Consider the following 20841-nt stretch of genomic DNA (forward strand, 5'->3'; position numbering starts at 1 on the left):
TTGACAAGTCAAGTGCCCAAATTCCTCTCAGATTTAAACGTTCTGTAGTCTGTGATCCTGGCTTTCTAGGTCTTTAAGCAGTACAGCCACTCTCTTCAAAACCAGACAGCACCTCTCCCTCTGCTTTAGGGGAATTCAAGAGATATCAGATTAATGGGACACATTATAATTAGTAAGTCTAGAACATTGGAGTGCATCAAGTCATCTGGTGATTTTACAAAAAGACAGAAAAGCTCAGGCCCCTCCTTGAAAGTTCTGGGTCAGTAAATTTCAGTAAGGTCCCATATCCCTGCAATTTTAACAAGCTTGCCAGGTGTTTCTTATGCCTACCAAAGAACTACTGGTTTCAATCTTGGCATTTATATATGATCTCTGACCTACACAGTGGTCTAATTTCAACATCAAGGGGTTAGGATAGACTTGAGTGTTTTTTTCCTCTATAATTTTGCACATATATATATTTGCTCTTACAGTAGAAATCTGTTTAAGTAAACTGCACTACTGGAAAATTATTCTTTTCAAAGTGGTAGACCTTTTGCTATCACAAATTATTGACTGCTCTGGATACAATTTTGTGATTTTGAAAACTCAAGGTGTAAAGTGCACTTTGCAAATCTCTCTGAGAAAGATTGCTTCAGAAGTTGAGAAGCAATCGACTTTTGCTGGGCACAGTGGCTCATACCTGTAATCCCAGAAATTTGGGGGGCCAATGTGGGAGGACTGCTTGAGCCCAGAATGTCACTGCTTGATCCCAGCTGCAGTGAGCTGGGATGACACCACTGCACTCCAGCCGGGGCAACAGAGTGAGACTCTGTCTCAAAAAAAAAAAAAAAAAAAAAGGTTGAGAAGTGCTGTGTGGGAGACTCCTAGCATAATGAGCAGAGAAGAGGTGCTGTCCAAAGTCGTCATGGTGCCAGGATGATAGCGGTATCATTTGTATCATGGGATTTAAAATATTTGAGTTCAAACACTTCCTGAGGAAATACAAGAATCATTTTTAATGCTAATATTGAACACATCTTTGATTCCAAATCTCTCATTTTTTCTCCACTTACAAAGAAAGGAGCGTCCCTCCTCCTGAATAAACCTAAGTAATGTGTCTCTGAATTTGATCCCATCCAATTCTGAATCCTTAGGACCTTTTCCCATTCTCCCATCACAAACACTGTAGCACCTTCCCATCTCTCCTTCATTTATGATGGTTTTTGTCTACTTTGAGATATGCACTGGTCTCCTCATCCTTTGTAAGATAAAAAATGACTGTTACCTGCAACTGCTGCTTCCTCTAATACACTCCTGTTCCTCACCTTCCTTTCACAACCAAACATTTCACATAAAAGTTCATGAATTACTTCATCACTCATCTTCTCCATAAAAACCAGCCTTCTTATTTATGTTATTCTGAATACCAAAATGCACAAAATCTAGTTCTCTCTCTCTCTTTATATATCTATATGTATAGGAAGGTAGATAAATATAGATATATCTAATTAGCTAAATCCAATGCCTTTTCTGCATTCTTCACATTTCTTCACCTACTTTGTATTTTTGCTAAATATGTCACTATTCACCCACCCACTCTGATCAATGAAAATGTTAGTATTACTACAATAGCAAATAAGCTGTGTTTCAGTTGTCACTAAGTACAAAACTTTAGTGGCTTAAAAATAGCATATGTGTTTCTCTCTCATGAAATAAGATCAACATGGGTTAGTTGTGGAATATGGAAGAAAGGACTCAGCTCATCAACATTCAGGGACTCAAGATGGAAGAATGGTGACCTCTTGAATATTATCATTTACCAAACCAGATAAAACTCTAAAGTATCTCACACCAATTATTAATTTCTTCAGCCTAGAAGTCGCATATATCAAGTTCTCTCATACAATATTGTCCAAAATTACACAGCCCACCAAACCATAGATAGTCCAGGAAATGAGATCTCCCAGTTGCTTAAAAAGTAAAGAACCAGAAATATCTTGTGAGATGCATAATCCATACCACAAATATTTTTAAAAATCCTAGGCTTACTTAATACTAAATTAGTATGGTGTTCCACTTTGGTTTATTTTATATTTCTTCTTACACAGCCCCCACATACTGTAATAACCCTATATTCTACTCTTCCTGCACTAACACTCCTATAGACCTCACTAACTTTCATGTAGTTAATTATCTCTTCTATGTCAATAATTTTTAACCTATATTTTCAAATATTCTTCTACTACTTGTATCACTCAATAGCAGACAGGGTATGTGAAATAGGTGCTGGAAAGTGACTTCACTTTATGATGGAGTCATATTATTAAAAAGCTGTTCTATAAAAGATCATAAGTTCCATAAGCAAAGGCTTAAGAATGAGAGCTCTTCAGTGGTAACACAACAGGAAATATCATCTTGGGATACAGGGAGATAGATGGCTACATGTTTCCCTTCAATTTTTCAAATAATAGACTATATTGTATCTGATAAGAGAAGATTTAGATTCAAATACAGCAAATATATTTCAGCACATACCGTGTGTCAGACTTTGTGTTAGGAGTGTTCACATTTATTATCTTGCTTAATCCTTACAGCAATAAAAGAATCTAATGATTTAAGATAAGAGTATAGAGGTTTAATAATAAAGAGTATAAAATAAGTCTTAGGAAAAAGTAGAAATACTTTAGAACTTTACACCCAATCTCATTCACAGTAACTTTGTGATAATTACTGTAAAGGCAGAATGGTTTGAATACCAAGACCTCTGACTGTAGACATTCCTATTGCTGGCAACATTTTAAAAATTTCATTCAATGGATCTCATGATCTAGTAGTAAAATTGCTATGCAGCGTTTTAAACACAAAACTATAAATACTTTATGAATTATCTAAGAAATTTTCAAATTTAATTTCTACTATATGTGATTTTTTTTGTCACCCCATCTCTGTAAGGTAACATGCAAATCTGTCACATACATATGTTATACTTCCTGTAATTAGGACAACTAAGATTCCCACTTCCATACAGTGACATTGATTCATAACCTTTTTCTATAACAAAACAATGGCACTTTTTATATAATACCACAGTTATAACATAAGTGTGAGGAGGTAACTCTGTTACCTCCTCAAATATTTTTCTACTCCCACTAGCAGCCACAGATAGAAATCCTATAAAACACAGTATTTTAAAAGAGACAAAGTGACAGCTAATATACCATAAATAAGGGGAGTCCATCTGTATAGAGGACCAAATATAACTTTCTGTCTGACACATTCCCACTACTCAGCCCTTCTGCAAATGCAGAGACAAGTTACTTGTTTCAGTCTTTAAAAAATGTGTCATTAACCCAGAAGTTTTGTCCTGTTCTTTTGCCTCCAAGCTGCTTTATCACCATTTGCATAATTAGTCCATCTGAGTACTACTTTGTTGCCTGTGCCCCCAGATCTATGCTACCAATGCCAGCAGGAGGACTAGAAGGGGCTCAAGGAATCATGCACTCTATCATTTTATAAAAGGAAAAGCTCTGGTTCTTAATTGATCATTACAGCAGTTACAGATGAAGGGATTGAACCCAACTGTGTGTTAACATTGTCAAAGGAACATGTAACTAGATTCTACCAGGAAAATTCAACAAAAGTTTAGCCTTTCCATTTTTAACTGTGGCTACAATTTTCAATGCAGTATTTTCAGGACAAAAATGTAGTCCCTAAAAAATGTTCTCCTCCCGTGTTGAGGGCTACAGAAATGCGTACTTTCAGAATATAGCAAATTTTACAGACGGCATTATGAAATACCTTATTTTCTCTTTCTTTTCATGCTATACTATGCTTGCCTCTTACTTACCTTACTGATCCTCTTTTATTTCTTTCTATTAACATCTGTTCTATGGTTTCTCTTTATCCTGACAGTGTTTTGATATCTCCTAACTCAAAATTTTTGGCTAGTTCTCCTAACTTCTGTTCTTAGCTCTCTTCTCTAATGTAATATTTCTATAGTTGAGTCCACCAGTAATGACAGCCATGTTCAACAATTCTGAAACACGGCTGGGCGCGGTGGCTCATGCCTGTAATCCCAGCACTTTGGGAGGCCAATATAGGTAGATCACCTGAGGTCAGGAGTTCAAAACCAGCCTGACCAACCTGGTGAAACCCTGTCTCTACTAAAAATACAAAAAATTAGCCAGGAATGGTGGCAAACACCTGTAATCCCAGGTACTTGAGAAGCTGAGGCAGGAGAGTCGCTTGAACACTGGAGGTGGAGGTTGCAGTCAGCCGAAATTGCACCATTGCACTCTGAAAATTGTTTCCATAGCCTTATAATCTGGGAGAAGCTGAGGTTAAAAAGTTTAAGAACATAATAACTAAGGTTAATAAATTTGGATAGGGTTAAACTTCAGCTCCATCACTTACTAAATATGTGTTTTAATTTCTCTTATGTAAAATGAGGATATGGCAACATAATTCATATGATTATTGCAAAGATCCCATTAAAAATATTTGTAAAGCACTGAACACAGTGCTTGGCACATAGTGTTTACAGAATTTGAGAGCAGGTAACTTGATAAGGTTTGGATGTGTCCCCACTAAAATCTCATATTGAATTGTAGTTCCCATAATCCTCACATGTCATGGGAGGGACTTGGTGGGAGGTAATTGAATCATGGGGATAGTTACCACCATGCAGTTCTCGTGATAGTGAGTGATTCTCCTGAGATCTGATGGTTTTATAAAGGGCTTTTCCTCTACTTTGCTTTGCACTTCTCCTTGCTGCTGCCATGTGAAGAAGGATGTGTTTGCTTCCCTTTCTGCCATGATTGTAAGTTTCTTGAGGCCTCCCCAGCCCTGCAGAACTGTGAGTCAATTAAACCTCTTTCTTTTATAAATTACCCAGTCTCAGGTATTTCTTCATAGCATCATGGGAATGGAACTAGTATAGTAAATTAGTACTGGGTAGTGGGGTGCTGCTATAATCATACCTGAAAATGTGTAAGAAACTTTGGAACTGGGTGACAGGCAAAGATTGGAACAGTTTGGAAGGTTCAGAAGAAGACAGAAAGATGTGGGAAAGTCTGGAACTTCCTAGAGACATGTTGAATGGCCTTGACCAAGATGCTGATAGTGATATGGACAATGAAGTCCAGGCTGAGGTGGTCTCAGATGGAGATGAGGTACTTGTTGGGAACTGGACTAAAGTCCCTTTGCTATGCAAAGCCTGGGATGCAGGGCATGAAGTCAATGCAAAGAGACTGGCAGCATTTTGCTCCTGCCTTAGAGATCTGTGGAAATTTGAACTTGAGAGAGATGATTTAGGGTATCTGGCAGAAGAAATTTCTAAGCAGCAAAATGTTCAAGAGGAAGCAGAGCATAAAAGTTTGTAAAATTTGCAGCCTGATGATGTGAGAGAGAAAAAAACAATTTTCTGTGGAGAAACTCAAGCTGGCTGCCAAAATTTGCATAAGTAATGAGGAGCCGAATGCTAATCACCAAGACAGTGGAGAAAATATCTCCTGTAGAAAATATCTCCAGGGCATGCCAGAGGTCTTCACAGCCATCTATCCCATCACAGGCCTGGAGGCCTAGGAGGGAAAAAATGGCTTTGTGGGCCAGGCCAAAGGCTCTCCCGCTGTGTGCAGCCTTGGGACTTCAGGCCCTGCATCAGCTGCTTCAGCTCCTACTATGGCTAAAAGTGGCCAATGTACAGCTTGGGCCAATGCGGTAGATGGTGCAAGCCCCATGCCTTGGCAGCTTACATGTGGTGTTGGTCTTGCTGGTGCACAGATGTCAAGAATTGAGGTTTGGGAACCTTCACCTAGATTTCCCAGGATGTATGGAAACACCTGGATGTCCAGGCAGAAGTTTGCTGCAGGCACAGAGCCCTCTAGGAGAACCTCTGCTAGGGCAGTGCAGAAGGGAAATGTGGGGTCAGAACCCCTAGACAAAGTTCCCACTGGGGTACTGCGTAGTGGAGCTGTGAGAAGATGGCCACCATCCTCCAGAACCCAGAGTGGTAGATCCACTGACAGCTTGTACCATGTGCCTGGAAAAGCCACAGACACTCAATATCAGCCTGTAAAAGCAGCTGGGAGAGGTGCTATACTCTGCAAAATCATAGGGTGGAGCTGCCTAAGGCCACAGAAGACCACTTCTTGCATCAGCATGAGCTGGATGTGAGACATGGAGTCAAAGGAGATCATTTTTAAGCCTTTAAGATTTGACTGTTCTGCTGGATTTTGGACTTTCATGGGGCCTGTAGCCCTTTCATTTTGGCCAATTTATCCCACTTGAAATGGGTGTATTTACCCAATGCCCATACTCTCATTGTATCTAGGAAGTAACTAACTTGCTTTTGATTTTACAGGCTCATAGGTGGAAGGTACTTGCCTTGTCTCAGATGAGAGTTTGGACTTAGACTTTGGGGTTAATGCTGGAATGAGCTAAGAGTTTGGGGGACTGTTGGAAGGGCATGATTCTGTTTTGAAATGTGATAACATGAGATTTGGGAAGGGCCAGGGGCAGAATGATATGGTTTGGCTGTGATCCCCCACCAAATCTTATCTTGAATTGTAGCTTGCATTATCTGCATGTGTCAAGGGAGGGACCCGGTGGGAGGTAATTGAATCATGGGGGTCATTATTTCAATGCTGTTCTCATGATAGTGAGTGAGTTCTCATGAGATCTGGTGATTTTATAAAGGGCTTTTCTCTTTTTGCTCAGCACTTTTCCTTGCTGCTACCATGTGAAGAAGAATGTGTTTTCTTCCCCTTCTGCCATGATTGTAAGTTTCCTGAGGCCTCCCCAGCCCTGTAGAACTGTGAGTCAATTAAACCTCTTTCCTTTATAAATTACCCAGTCTCAGGCATTTCTTTATAGCAGCCATGAGAACAGACTAATACATAACTCTTGTGAATTTTGAAATTCAGTTAAAGAAATGTTTCACTGCCTGAAATAAAGTGGCTCTCTCTGCCATCTAAACTTTTAAATTACTTAGTGCTACTGGAATATAACAGAAGATTGGTGCCTTTAACAGGAATGAGGCAGGAGAAATCAGTAAGATGAAAGGAGGGTTGGTAAACTTGATCTTTGCCATCTGTTCAAATTGCACTTAATATAGTGAATCTTTTTAACAGAAGTCATTTTTTATCTACTGTATGTGGCTTTGGCAAAAGTAGTTTATTATTGTTTTAGCTTTACACCATAGACCCAAGATATGAATAGTGGGTGGGAAATATTATTACAGCTTTGTTCCCCTGTATTCTCTAGAAGATCACTAGAATATTGATTTCCTTTCGGTCTGATTCACTGTACAATGGTTTTATACGGGTGGGTTGTAAGAAACAAGAATTTATATATATATACACACATATACACACATATATATGCATGTATAATTATACACATACAATTTCCTGTTTATTATCCATAATAAACACCTATTTTTATTATTTCAAAATAAATTATATTGAGATTTCTTGATTTGCCGGGAGAAATAAGGACAAGGTGCCTAGCTAAAATTAGAATTAAATGACTGGATTTTAGAGACAGGAATACGAGCTTGGCTAGGTCTCAACTTACACTATATTCAATTTAAAAATCTAAGAAATGGCAAAAGCAATTCAACACATTTCTAGAAATTAAATGGTAAAGCCTAAGAGTGAAGACTGAAACAATGCTACTGAAATAAGCTGCTGCAATCATTATGTACCTGTGGTTCCCAATTTTAATGTATTTTCACCGCATCAGGAAAACTTCCAGAAGACTACTAAAGGTGTGAAGAAGTAAAGCTAACTCCGACATACAGTCTCCCTGGCAATATATTTTTGTATTTTGTTTTGTTGTAATGCTGGTGACACTCCAGTTTGGTGCAGCCACAGGAACTGACATTTTCCAATCACTCTGGCATTTACAGCCCCTTCTTCACTCTGCATCCCACTGGGATCCTCCTCCTCAGAATTCACCAGCAAGGCTCAGCCTGCCTTCGCCACTGTCAATCTTGTTTCATTTTGATTTGATGAGTGGAGGTACAGAGAGGCTGAGAGTGTTGTAACTAAGGACAGAAGTGAATGATAGCACATTTGTATTACCCAGCTACCCTTTTCTATTCCCAACTGAAGATCACCCTTAGGGATATGTGGTTTAAAAAGTAGCTGAGAGAAATAGCCAAAGGAAGAGGAAAATGGATGCAAGAAAGAACGTGAAACAAGCCTTCATACCACTCTCATTCCAGTCTCCCTTTCCTCTATTGCAGTTTTTCTCTTCTCTATCCTGATTTTTCCTCCTCAGACAACTCTATTCCAGATTCTTTGTTTCTTCATTTGTGAAGCTCATCTTCATCTCTGCATGTCCTTTTATCTATCTTACTCAAAGCCAATCTCAGGGCCATGCCCTTATACATGTTTTTATTAATCCACCCTGAGTAATATGGTTGGTGAAATTCAAAGTGATCAAAAATGCCCTTTGGGATTGCATATATAATGTGAATTCCCTTGCTACTTTATGTGACTACATGAGAAAGTTTGAACTCTCTGAAATAATGATAGGGCACTATAAAATGCATGGCGTTATTATTAATATAATCATATTTTTTCATGTTATAAGTATCAGAAATAGCAGGTGTCTGTATTCTGCTAACAAGCTCTGTAGCTACACATGCTGACATATTGGAAGTTCTAGAGGCAGTTCTAAATAAGTATAAAAGTGCAACAAATGGCAAACCATTTATTAATCTCTTTAAGCTAATTTTTTTCAAGTTATTTTTACAGTATCTTTTAAAACAAAATCCCATATGAAAGTGAATAAATTCTAAAAATTATAAAGCCTAGAATTTCACAGCATTGCCCAAATAGTTATGAGCTTTGTCCATATGTCAGTAGAGTTACACTAAACTTAGTGATTAACTTTTTCACTCAACACATTTCCAATAATTGCTTTTTCTGGATAGTGCACTGTACTAAATCCTAAGGGAGATACACAAATACATAAACAATAGTCCTTATGTTCTGGAATTTTAAAGTTTGGTTATAATGGAAAGCATATAGTCAAATAAACCCACAGATGAATGTCAAATAAATGAATCAAATAATGTATAGTATAGGAATTTCTCCTTTTTGGAGAAAATGATCATAGAAGTTAAAAGGAGCAGATGGCATTTAAACTGGACACTGAAATAAGATTCTACTTGGCAGAAAATTGAAGAGGTGATTAAAATAGCAATAACAATAATAATAATAATAATAACAACAAAGCAATCTTGATGAAGTTTTTCATTTTTGGAGCATGCCCTACATAATAATTTCAATGTTAACCCTTTATCTGTCTTATTTCATTTAATATTCAAAACAACCCAATGAGCTAGGAACTATCATTATGCTATTTTCAAAGATGAGGAAATTTGAACTTAGGGGAATAAAACAATTGGTCAAGAATGTAGGGAATATAAATAAAAAGACCATAGTTTGAAAATAGGCTATTGTACAACATTCAAGCAAATGTACTGGTTCCAGTCTGTTTGTCTTAGATTCATTCATTGTTCTTTCTTGTCTCTATTTTGTGTCACATGATAGCAGACCCATACATGCAGCTTACTTTTTACCAGATTCAGCCAAATAGAGACACTGATGGGATATAATGGGTTAGAAAGAAGCTAAGAGGTTTCTCCCCATTCTCTCTCTACTTTGGTTACCTCTTCCAGCAGCCACTGTGTAACCTCCACGGCTCTACTACGTGTGAGAAAAAACACGTATGGTCCAATATTGACCAGGTTATCCGGCCCTGGGCTCCCTCACAACCTTCTCCTTAACTGTCCAGTATAGGAGTTGATTGAAATAGATTCCTGTTCCTGCTAATCCCTCCATTATCCTGCTAGCCGTTCTTTACTTCTCAGCAATTTCATCACTGGTGCTACTAATTTCCACTATTAAACTCCCATTTGTAGAGACTTGATGTGATTTATATTGTATTTTTATCTATGAGCAGACACAATAAAATAAAATTTCAAAATATATTTAAAAGAAAGGACACAAGCAAAGATTTCAAAGTGAGGAAATAGTAGCCACATTTACAAAGCTAATGGACTAGTTTTATTGGAGTAGGGAACTCAGGAAGTGGAATTCTGAGAGTGAGTTTTGAAGGTACAAGATGGTGGATAAGTTTGAATGGTGGGGTTTATGCAACAGGAAATACAGAGTGATTCAAAGTTCGGAAAGAATAATCTGAAATTCAGCAGTATGGGTTTGGTGAAAGAATGATGTCAAAGAAAAATTGCACCAAATTCAGTAAACGGGCAAGGAAGAATATTGCAACAGGAGTCAAGACGATTACAAAAGGAAGAGAGATTGCACTCAACTCTGCTGATGTAGAAAAATGGGAGAGATGTTAAGTGCCAAAGACAGCTAGTGGAAAAGAACTGGAGGACCTCAGGGAGGAAGTTGGTCAATGTGATTAGGCCATCTGTGTGTGCTAATTGATGCTTATCTAAGTTAGGCTCCTACCCTCCCACAGAGACTGAAAATAGGGGTGCTGTCTTTCTTGATGTTTACATTTCAAAGGGATGGCTTCCAGGTCCTTGAGAAAGACATTCCTGGGTTATAAAAGTCAGAAGACGCTGGGGGATTTAAATCTCAGAGGGGCAAAGAATTTACAATTGCACTTTTTCTAAAGTAAATGCCTTAAGAAAAGAAAGGTCAGGGAACTACAGTCAAGAAGAAACCTGTCTAAAATTTAGTCAAGCTGAGGAGAACATTAAGGACATCTTGATCAGTGAATAAAATTAAGGAGACCAGTGGGAAGGTCGTATAAGGTCATAATCTAAAGGTGTAGCAGAGAAAATGTGTAAAAATAATCAACAGAAATTGTCTGCTGGTTAGATATAGGTCAGGAAGAATAAGAAAGGGCAAATACAAGGTAAACTCAACTATTTTTTTCTCAGAGGGATGTGGCTTTAATAAAAATGAAATAAGTGGAAATAATAATATAATAATAAGTGGTATAAGGGGAAAGCCAATTGAATGGATGACCAATTCAAATTACTAGATTGATAATAGTCATTAACCAGTTGAAGACTAGCAAACCTCCAACAACATTCATTACATGTATTTCTGTCTGAGAGAATGGAGAAATATTAATTATTTAAATGTAACCACTACTTTATTTCCATGCGGTTTTTAAAAACATATTTTGAAGACAAATAATGGGAAAGTAATATATATCACTAAAATCTTGAAGTGAATAACATAATTTGATCCTATTTTTATCTTTCTCTAGGTAAAGGAGAAAAAAAAAGATCGGGACAAAATAAACAAGAATGAGGTGTTGTTTGCCCACATTGTGGGTCAATGTTTTCATATATTTATCTCATGTAATTCTCAAACAACCACGAAGCATGAAGAAGATATTATCTATCCTATCTTCAGATTAAACTTTGTTTACAAGGTAACAACCAATTGCAGAGCTGCCTTTGAATCTAAGTCTACCGAACTTCAAGATCTATACTCTGTTTGCTACAACAAGGTGCTTGGGATAAGTAGACTTCAATGAGCAGAGAAATTGATTGGAACATGCATGAAATGATGACAAGTTTTTCTGATCAAAGGCCTTTGCTCTGCTAATGCATCAAATTACAGGTGGTTTCCTCACAAACACTCAATTTTTGCAGAGCTATTCACACTTCAGGTGAAAGTATTTTTTTTTTCAAGGATTAACTATTATTATTGGCTTTTCATATGTTAACTAAATCCATGCTGTTGTTGGAGGCAGTGTTACAGTTTGATGTGCTTGTTTGCAATGATGCAACTTGGTCGCCCTCTGGAGGCTATTTTTAGGATTGACTAGCATGTCTTAATTTTGAAGAAAGGTCTTAACAATTTTAACAACTCATTTTAAAGGTGTGGAAATTATGTATATATCATACTTAATTTTAAAGTTTCAAACCATTGGATTCAAAATATTGAAAATATTTAAAAGTGTTCCATTTAACATTTTATGGCACAGAATATTTGGAATTTCACTTTCCCTTTGGAAATATAGATGGTCATGATTCCCTTTTCATCATGGAAAATCTATCTATACTGGGGTTCTTTTTTTCTTCCCCACTAAGAACACAAGGGCAATTAGCTCTATATATTAAAAAAAAAACTATATGATATAATATTTTTCACTTAATTTGAAACAAAATCTGTGGTTTTAGGTACAGAAACCCATCTCTATATTTCCAGATTATTTGTATTTTTCTTTCTGCCAGAGACAAAAGATGACAGCTTACAAAGATCTTTCTAAACAGAATGTCTTGAAGGATAAAAATGTTTTGTTCCCTAGTTCATTCTTTTCAGTTTTTTTGTTGAAAGAGTATTATTCCAGTTAGTGAAAAATATACAGGCAAAGTGTTTTCCATGTATTTATGACAGCTGCCATGACTTAGCTGTAACTATTTTTCACAAAATAAGCAGTTATGAGTTGCAACTTTAAACCTAGTGATTCTTTAGTTGATTAAATGAATGTCAGTTTTTAAACAAATGAGCAGATGGAGAAGTCAGCCTCAGTCATTATTTGGAGTACATCATACAACCAGAGTTGTATAGAAGTCCTGTAACATGAAGTTGTTATGGAGGTCTCTCCAGTCTTCTGAGACCATTTCACACTGTTTCTCACTGTGACTTTATATTCCATTGCTAAATGTTTTGGTGCAATGTTTGAGACCCTGAAATATTTATTTTTATTTTTTATTTTTTTATTTTATTTATTTATTTTTGAGACGGAGTCTGGCTCTGTCACCCAGGCTGGAGTGCAGTGGCACGATCTCGGCTCACTGCAAACTCCGCTTCCCGGGTTCATGCCATTCTCCTGTCTCAGCCTCCGGAGTAGCTGGGAATACAGGCGCCCGCCACCACGCCCGGCTCATTTTTTTTGTATTTTTAGTAGAGACGGGGTTTCACCGTGTTAGCCAGGATGGTCTCGATCTCCTGACCTCGTGATCCTCCCGCCTCGGCATCCCAAAGTGCTGGGATTACAGGCGTGAGCCACCGCGCCTAGCCGACCCTGAAATATTTAACAAGACAAATACATAATGCTTATTACATGGCTTCCTTGTATCACTCCTCAGTTCTTTCCTTCTAACAACTAGACACAGCCCCAGGGCCCTATCCAGCAGAAAGGTGGTGTCAAGCACTGCGTGTTGTAGTCTATGATCTTTGGCCCTCCAATTGCCTTTTAGCCACTTTCTTGACACCTCAACACATGTTCCAGCAGAACATTTCTTGAGGCACAGACTTTTAGGAAGTCTTGAATCCATGCTGGAAATGGAGAGGGGAGAATGGAGGAACAGAAGGGAAAAATATAGGAAAGACAAACACAAATATTTTTTATAAATCTTTCAGCCACAAAAATTATAGGCACCATGCAGAGCAAGTGGGGAAATTTAGATTCATGCATTAATTTACCAATTAGAATGACAGAGAAGAGTGAATAAAGAAGTATCTAAGAAGTAAATTGGATAGGATTGGCAATTGATAGGATATAATGGATGATGAGAGAGGGTGAAGTCAAAGTTAATGGCTAGACTTCTGGTTTATATAACTGAATGAATGGTGCCACCATACACTAAGACAAACAAAGACGGAGCAGGACAGATTAGAGGTTGTGGGAGAGCATGCATATGTTGAGTTTTATGTTTATTTAAAATAAACAGGTTGAGATGTTAAATAGGTACTGGATATACAGAATTTAAAACTGAGGTCTTGGATACAGCAGGTCCTCAAATAACGAAGTTTCATTTAACATCATTTAGTCATAAAGTTGATGAGAAAAAAAAATTAACTCTCACCTGAGGCCACAGTCTATGTGGAATTTGCACATTTTCCCCACATCTGTGTGGGTTTTGGCCTCATACTCTGGTTGCTTCCCACATCCCAAAGCTGTGCACATTAGCTGAATTGGCATGTCTACATGGTTCCAGTTTGAGTGAGTATGAGTGTGTGAGTGAGTGTGACCTACAATTGGATGGCTTTCCTGCCAAGGCTGGTTTTTGCCTGGAACCCTGAGATGCTGGGATAGGTTCCCATCACCCACCATTCTGAAATGAAATAAGCAGGATGGAAAATGAATGAATGAATGAATGAATGAGTACAAATTATTGTCAAGTAAAAATTTGTTAAGTACATGACAATCCTACAAATGCACATTTATTATCATGCCAAAAGTGCTCAGGGAGCATGCTGTATTTCCTATTATTTATTTTTGGACTTTATGGTACAAGGGGGTACTCCTGAAAATTTTCACTTTGCAAACATTTATTTCATAATTTAACCCATCACTGCTGTGACTGCCATCATTCACTGATTCACCAAAAAAAAAAAAAAAAAGTGGATCACTAACTATCTTACTTGATTTTATCAATTTAACTTAAATGTATGTGTAGCTCACATTTATTTCAATGTTTAATATTAGAAGTGTTTTTGTTTTTTATTTATAAGTTTGGTGATGGTTTTGTTACCAAAAATAGTCCATTAGAACTTATTTCTTATTTATATCTATTAGCCTATGGAAAAATTGGTTTCATTATGCATAGTTTTGCTTAAAGTCACAGTTTTCAAAAATCTATCCACAATGTTAAAAGAGGACTTATTGTACATGTATGTCCAATTTGCATGCGGGTGGAAATTAAAGCTGTGGACTTTCCGGGAAAACTCATGAATAATTCACCCCTTGTTTAGCATATAATCAAGAAATGACCATAAAAATGCGCAACCAGCAGCCCGTGGGGGCAGCTTTGCCTATAGGTTATCCATTCTGTATTCCTTTACTTTCCTAATAAACTTGCTTTCACTTTAAAAAAAAAAAAAAAAAAAAAAAATTTATATTATTGTAAAATATCTTGATAATTTTATAGAAACCCACATATTTTATGCTACTAAAGTGAGAGAATATAATAGTCTAGAATTGAATTTTGAAAAATTTCAACACTTAATGTTTGGAAAGAAGATGTATCTGCAAAAGAGATGGAGATTGAGCAACCACAGAGATAAGCGAAAACCAGGAGAGTCTTAGCCCAAGGAAAATTAAACTTAAAAGAGGGAAGCAAATTCTACTTACAGATCAAGTAACTAAAAGATTGTATCTTTTAGTTTCTTGAGGACATAGAGCCCCAAGGCCCAAGCCAACAAGGTCAGGAGATCGAGACCATCCTTGCCAACATGGTGAAACCCCGTCTCAACTAAAAATACAAAAAATTTAGCTGGGCGTAGTGGTGCATGCCTGTAGTCCCAGCTACTCGGGAGGCTGAGGCAGGAGAATTGCTTGAACCCGGGAGGTGGAGGTTGCAGTGACCCGAGATCGCACCACTGTACTCAAGCCTGGCAACAGAGCAAGACTCCATCTCAGGAAAAAAAAAAAAAAAAAAAAGATAATATCTACCCATTGCTTCTGTGAACTTGGAAATTAGTTATAAACTGTTTTTTATTGGAGTGGTAAAGGCTGGATTCTGTTGGAAGTAGACTAAAGAATGAGTAGGTGATGAAGTGAAGATACTGAATATAGAAAGAAACATTTCTTAGGAATTGAAAAACTATGGTTTTGCAAAAGAGAGGAGAGGGGAAAGATAATCAAAGCAGAGGATGTGTGGAAAAATGGTGAGTTTGATTTTGCATTTCTTCTTTGTTTTATTCTTCTTTTTAACTGTTTTTTCCCTAATTTGGAAGATGTTTCAATGCTAATGGAAAGGTGAGAAAAATATATTAAATGATATAAGGATTCTGAGAAGGTAGAAGTAGATGTAATCCAAAGCAGGATTGAAGAAATCGCCTTTAGTATAAACAGGGCTTTTGTTCCATTAAATGACCAAAGGAGATAAAGATGGGAGCAGAGGTGGTAGATGCATTATGTTCACTAACAGAAAATTTCCTCTCTAATGTCTTTTATTTTCTTTTCTGTGAATTAGAAGAGATTATCTCCTGACAGTACAGCAAATGGTGGGAATATAGACAGTTAAAGATAGTGTGGAATGATAGAAAAACACATTGTAAAGAATGTAATGACTTCCTGATAAACGAAGCAGAATTAAAGGTCAATATTGAAGGATCTTTGATGTCACTGATCATGAATTTATAAAGGAAACAAGCTAAACCTTTGTGTAATTTTGTCAGGTAGCCTTTTAAAGGTAGAGGTCAAAAAAAGTGAAAGCAGTGGTTTCGGGTTTATCCATGTTTGGATACAATGAAAAGACACTAGAACAAGGGAGTTTAGGATACAATCAGAAATAATAGGCATTGGAATCTAAAATAATAAGGAAGGATGTAAAGGCAATATTAGGAGAAAATAAAGAAGAAAATAGACTTGTTTCAAAGTACAATCATGGTGCAGCTGCGATTTGAACAACTAAACTGGAATGTGAGAAGTTTGTTTCAAGGGCACGCTTGTGTTAATGATTTGGGAGGTGGAACTGTATAATTTTTGTTTGTTTGTTTGTTTTTGTTTTAAGACCATGTCTCCATCCCTTTTCTCTGATTTTTATTGTAGAGGATAGCCTCACTAAATTGAATTTTCCAGCATGCCTTGACAATAAGCTTCCCATTAGGTTTGAGCAAAGGGAAGCCCTGATGAGATAATGGAAGGAGGGAATAAAGGAGAACACAGAATGCCCTCCTTTTTTACATTTTTTTTTGAGATAGGGTCTTACTCTGTGCCCAGGCTGGAGTGTAGTGGTGTGATCATGGCTCACTGCAGCCTTGACTCCCTGGTTTCAAGTGATCCTCCTGTCTCGGCCTCCCAAGTAACTGGGACTACAGGTGCATGCCATCATAGTCTTGTTTTGTTTTGTTTTGTTTTCATTTTTTGTAGAGACAGGGTCTGACTATGTTGCCCAGGATGGTCTTGAATTCATGGTCTCAAGCGATCCTCCCACCTCGGCCTCTCAAAGTACTGGATTACAGGCATGAGCCACTGCACCTGGCTTGCCCTCCTTCCTTGAGGGGCATAGACACCTACATTTGAGGCTTTGTCTCCTTCATGGATACAATTCCTGTTAGAGATTTTCTCCCTCTATATTACCAGAATCACCAGCACCCATTCCAATTTTGCTTAGGGAATTCCCTCTTGCCAAACTCCGAGTAGCCTCCTTATCCCCATTTTGACTCTTTCGCTTTACCAATCTTTGAAAAGAAAAGGTTATTGTATTAAAATGCGCTTTCTAAACTTCCTGAAGCAGACCATCCATCCTTCCTGAACTCTAATTGATTAGTCCCAGGAAACAGACCTTCAAAATAAGACTCCAGAACTGTTGTTTATCTCTTTGAACTTGAATGTAGTAAAGACCTCAGTACCAATGTAAAGAAAACAAGCACTTCTTCCAAGCAGTGGAAACATGATTATTTAAGTTACCACCAGTGTTTGTTTTGGATAAATTGCCAGTCAAAGAAAATCCTTTTGGAGGTCAAGTGGCTCCTGTGTTCATTGTGGTAATAATATCTATAAGCACTGTGGGGTACATTAGCTGCTTCTGACAACACCAGAGAGCTTACAAGATGCAAATAATAAGGTGAGTGTTTAACCTCTCAGATCAACGCATGGGAAGAGACATAGACAGCCCCTATGAGGGACTCAAATGTTTCTCAGGTTTTGTAGCCATAGAGCAGACATGGCTGAGGATCAAGCTTCAAATCTAAATTTGTGGGTTGCAGAATTAAAATAAAAGCTCAATTCCCATCTTTGTGTTGAGTCTCATAGATTAACATCAGAACATTGATCAAGAAAAAATTCAGTATTGAAGATTTAAGATAAGGACAGGTAGGCAGAGTAAGATTAATATGAAAACTTTTACCTTAAAACTTCCTGACGTTTCCTTGACAGTGAAAACAAACCTTCAGAGAGGGGGGAGCCAAGATGGCCGAATAGGAACAGCTCCGGTCTACAGCTTCCAGCGCGAGCGACGCAGAAGACGGGTGATTTCTGCATTTCCATCTGAGGTACCCTGTTCATCTCACTAAGGAATGCCAGACAGTGGGCGCAGGTCAGTGGGTGAGCGCACCGTGCGCCAGCCGAAGCAGGGGCGAGGCATTGCCTCACTCGGGAAGCGCAAGGGGTCAGGGAGTTCCCTTTCCAGGGGTGACAGACGGCACCTGGAAAATCGGGCCACTCCCACCCGAATACTGTGCTTTTCCGACGGGCTTAGGAAACGGTGCCCCAGGAGAGTATAGCCCGCACCTGGCTCAGAGGGTCCTACGCCCACGGAGTCTCGCTGATTGCTACCACAGCAGTCTGAGATCAAACAGCAAGTCGGCAGCGAGGCTGGGGGAGGGGCGCCCGCCATTGCCCAGGCTCCCTTAGGTAAACAAAGCAGCCGGGAAGCTTGAACTGGGTGGAGCCCACCACAGCTCAAGGAGGCCTGCCTGCCTCTGTAGGCTCCACCTCTGGGGGCAGGGCACAGACAAACAAAAAGACAGCAGTAACCTCTGCAGACTTAAATGTCCCTGTCTGACAGCTTTGAGGAGAGCAGTGGTTCTCCCAGCACGCAGCTGGAGATCTGAGAACGGGCAGACTGCCTCCTCAAGTGGGTCCCTGACCCCTGACCCCCGAGCAGCCTAACTGGGAGGCACCCCCCAGCAGGGGCAGACTGACACCTCACACGGCCGGCCAGGTACTCCAACAGACCTGCAGCTGAGGGTTCTGTCTGTTAGAAGGAAAACTAACAGAAAGGACATCCACACCAAAAACCCATCTGTACATCACCATCATCAAAGACCAAAAGTAGATAAAACCACAAAGATGGGGAAAAAACAGAGCAGAAAAACTGGAAACTCTAAAAACCAGAGTACCTCTCCTCCTCCAAAGGAACGCAGTTCCTCACCAGCAACGGAACAAAGCTGGACGGAGAATGACTTTGATGAGCTGAGAGAAGAAGGCTTCAGACGATCAAATTACTCCGAGCTACGGGAGGATATTCAAACCAAAGGCAAAGAAGTTGAAAACTTTGAAAAAAATTTAGAAGAATGTATAACTAGAATAACCAATACAGAGAAGTGCTTAAAGGAGCTGATGGAGCTGAAAACCAAGGCTCGAGAACTACGTGAAGAATGCAGAAGCCTCAGGAGCCGATGTCATCAAATGGAAGAAAGGGTATCAGCCCTGGAAGATGAAATGAATGAAATGAAGCGAGAAGGGAAGTTTAGAGAAAAAAGAATAAAAAGAAACGAGCAAAGCCTCCAAGAAATGTGGGACTATGTGAAAAGACGAAATCTACGTCTGATTGGGGTACCTGAAAGTGACGGGGAGAATGGAAACAAGTTGGAAAACACTCTGCAGGATATTATCCAGGAGAACTTCCCCAATCTAGCAAGGCAGGCCAACATTCAGATTCAGGAAATACAGAGAACGCCACAAAGATACTCCTCGAGAAGAGCAACTCCAAGACACATAATTGTCAGATTCACCAAAGTTGAAATGAAGGAAAAAATGTTAAGGGCAGCCAGAGAGAAAGGTCGGGTTACCATCAAAGGGAAGCCCATCAGACTAACAGCGGATCTCTCGGCAGAAACCCTACAAGCCAGAAGAGAGTGGGGGCCAATATTCAACATTCTTAAAGAAAAGAATTTTCAACCCAGAATTTCATATCCTGCCAAACTAAGCTTCATAAGTGAAGGAGAAATAAAATACTTTACAGACAAGCAAATGCTGAGAGATTTTGTCACCACCAGGCCTGCCCTAAAAGAGCTCCTGAAGGAAGCGCTAAACATGGAAAGGCACAACCGGTACCAGCCACTGCAAAATCATACCGAAATGTAAAGACCATCGAGACTAGGAAGAGACTGCATCAACTAACGAGCAAAATATCCAGCTAACATCATAATGACAGGATCAAATTCACACATAACAATATTAACTTTAAATGTAAATGGACTAAATGCTCCAATTAAAAGACACAGACTGGCAAATTGGATAAAGACTCAAGACCCATCAGTGTGCTGTATTCAGGAAACCCATCTCACGTGCAGAGACACACATAGGCTCAAAATAAAAGGATGGAGGAAGATCTACCAAGCAAATGGAAAACAAAAAAAGGCAGGGGTTGCAATCCTAGTCTCTGATAAAACAGACTTTAAACCAACAAAGATCAAAAGAGACAAAGAAGGCCATTACATAATGGTAAAGGGATCAATTCAACAAGAAGAGCTAACTATCCTAAATATATATGCACCCAATACAGGAGCACCCAGATTCATAAAGCAAGTCCTGAGTGACCTACAAAGAGACTTAGACTCCCACACATTAATAATGGGAGACTTTAACACCCCACTGTCAACATTAGACAGATCAATGAGACAGAAAGTCAACAAGGATACCCAGGAATTGAACTCAACTCTGCACCAAGCGGACCTAATAGACATCTACAGAACTCTCCACCCCAAATCAACAGAATATACATTTTTTTCAGCACCACACCACACCTATTCCAAAATTGACCATATACTTGGAAGTAAAGCTCTCCTCAATAAATGTAAACGAACAGAAATTATAACAAACTGTCTCTCAGATCACAGTGCAATCAAGCTAGAACTCAGGATTAAGAATCTCACTCAAAACTGCTCAACTATGTGGAAACTGAACAACCTGCTCCTGAATGACTACTGGGTACATAACGAAATGAAGGCAGAAATAAAGATGTTCTTTGAAACCAACGAGAACCAAGACACAACATACCAGAATCTCTGGGATGCATTCAAAGCAGTGTGTAGAGGGAAATTTATAGCACTAAATGCCCACAAGAGAAAGCAGGAAAGATCCAAAATTGACACCCTAACATCACAATTAAAAGAACTAGAAAAGCAAGAGCAAACACATTCAAAAGCTAGCAGAAGGCAAGAAATAACTAAAATC

At 38.6% G+C, this 20841-nt stretch overlaps 1 long non-coding RNA gene across 1 annotated transcript in view; it reads right to left on the bottom strand.

The window, feature by feature from the left end:
- LOC129052905 (uncharacterized) overlaps positions 1 to 18397 on the bottom strand; it is a 121482-nt gene extending 103085 nt beyond the window's left edge. Inside the window, exon 1 of the long non-coding RNA XR_008518047.2 lies at positions 17789 to 18397. This is a non-coding gene — a long non-coding RNA (uncharacterized LOC129052905). The remainder of the gene's footprint in view (positions 1 to 17788) is intronic.
- Between the last annotated feature and the right edge of the window lie 2444 nt (positions 18398 to 20841).

The sequence above is a fragment of the Pongo abelii genome, chromosome X, assembly GCF_028885655.2.
Source record: "Pongo abelii isolate AG06213 chromosome X, NHGRI_mPonAbe1-v2.0_pri, whole genome shotgun sequence".
NCBI classification, from domain to species: Eukaryota; Metazoa; Chordata; class Mammalia; order Primates; family Hominidae; genus Pongo; species Pongo abelii.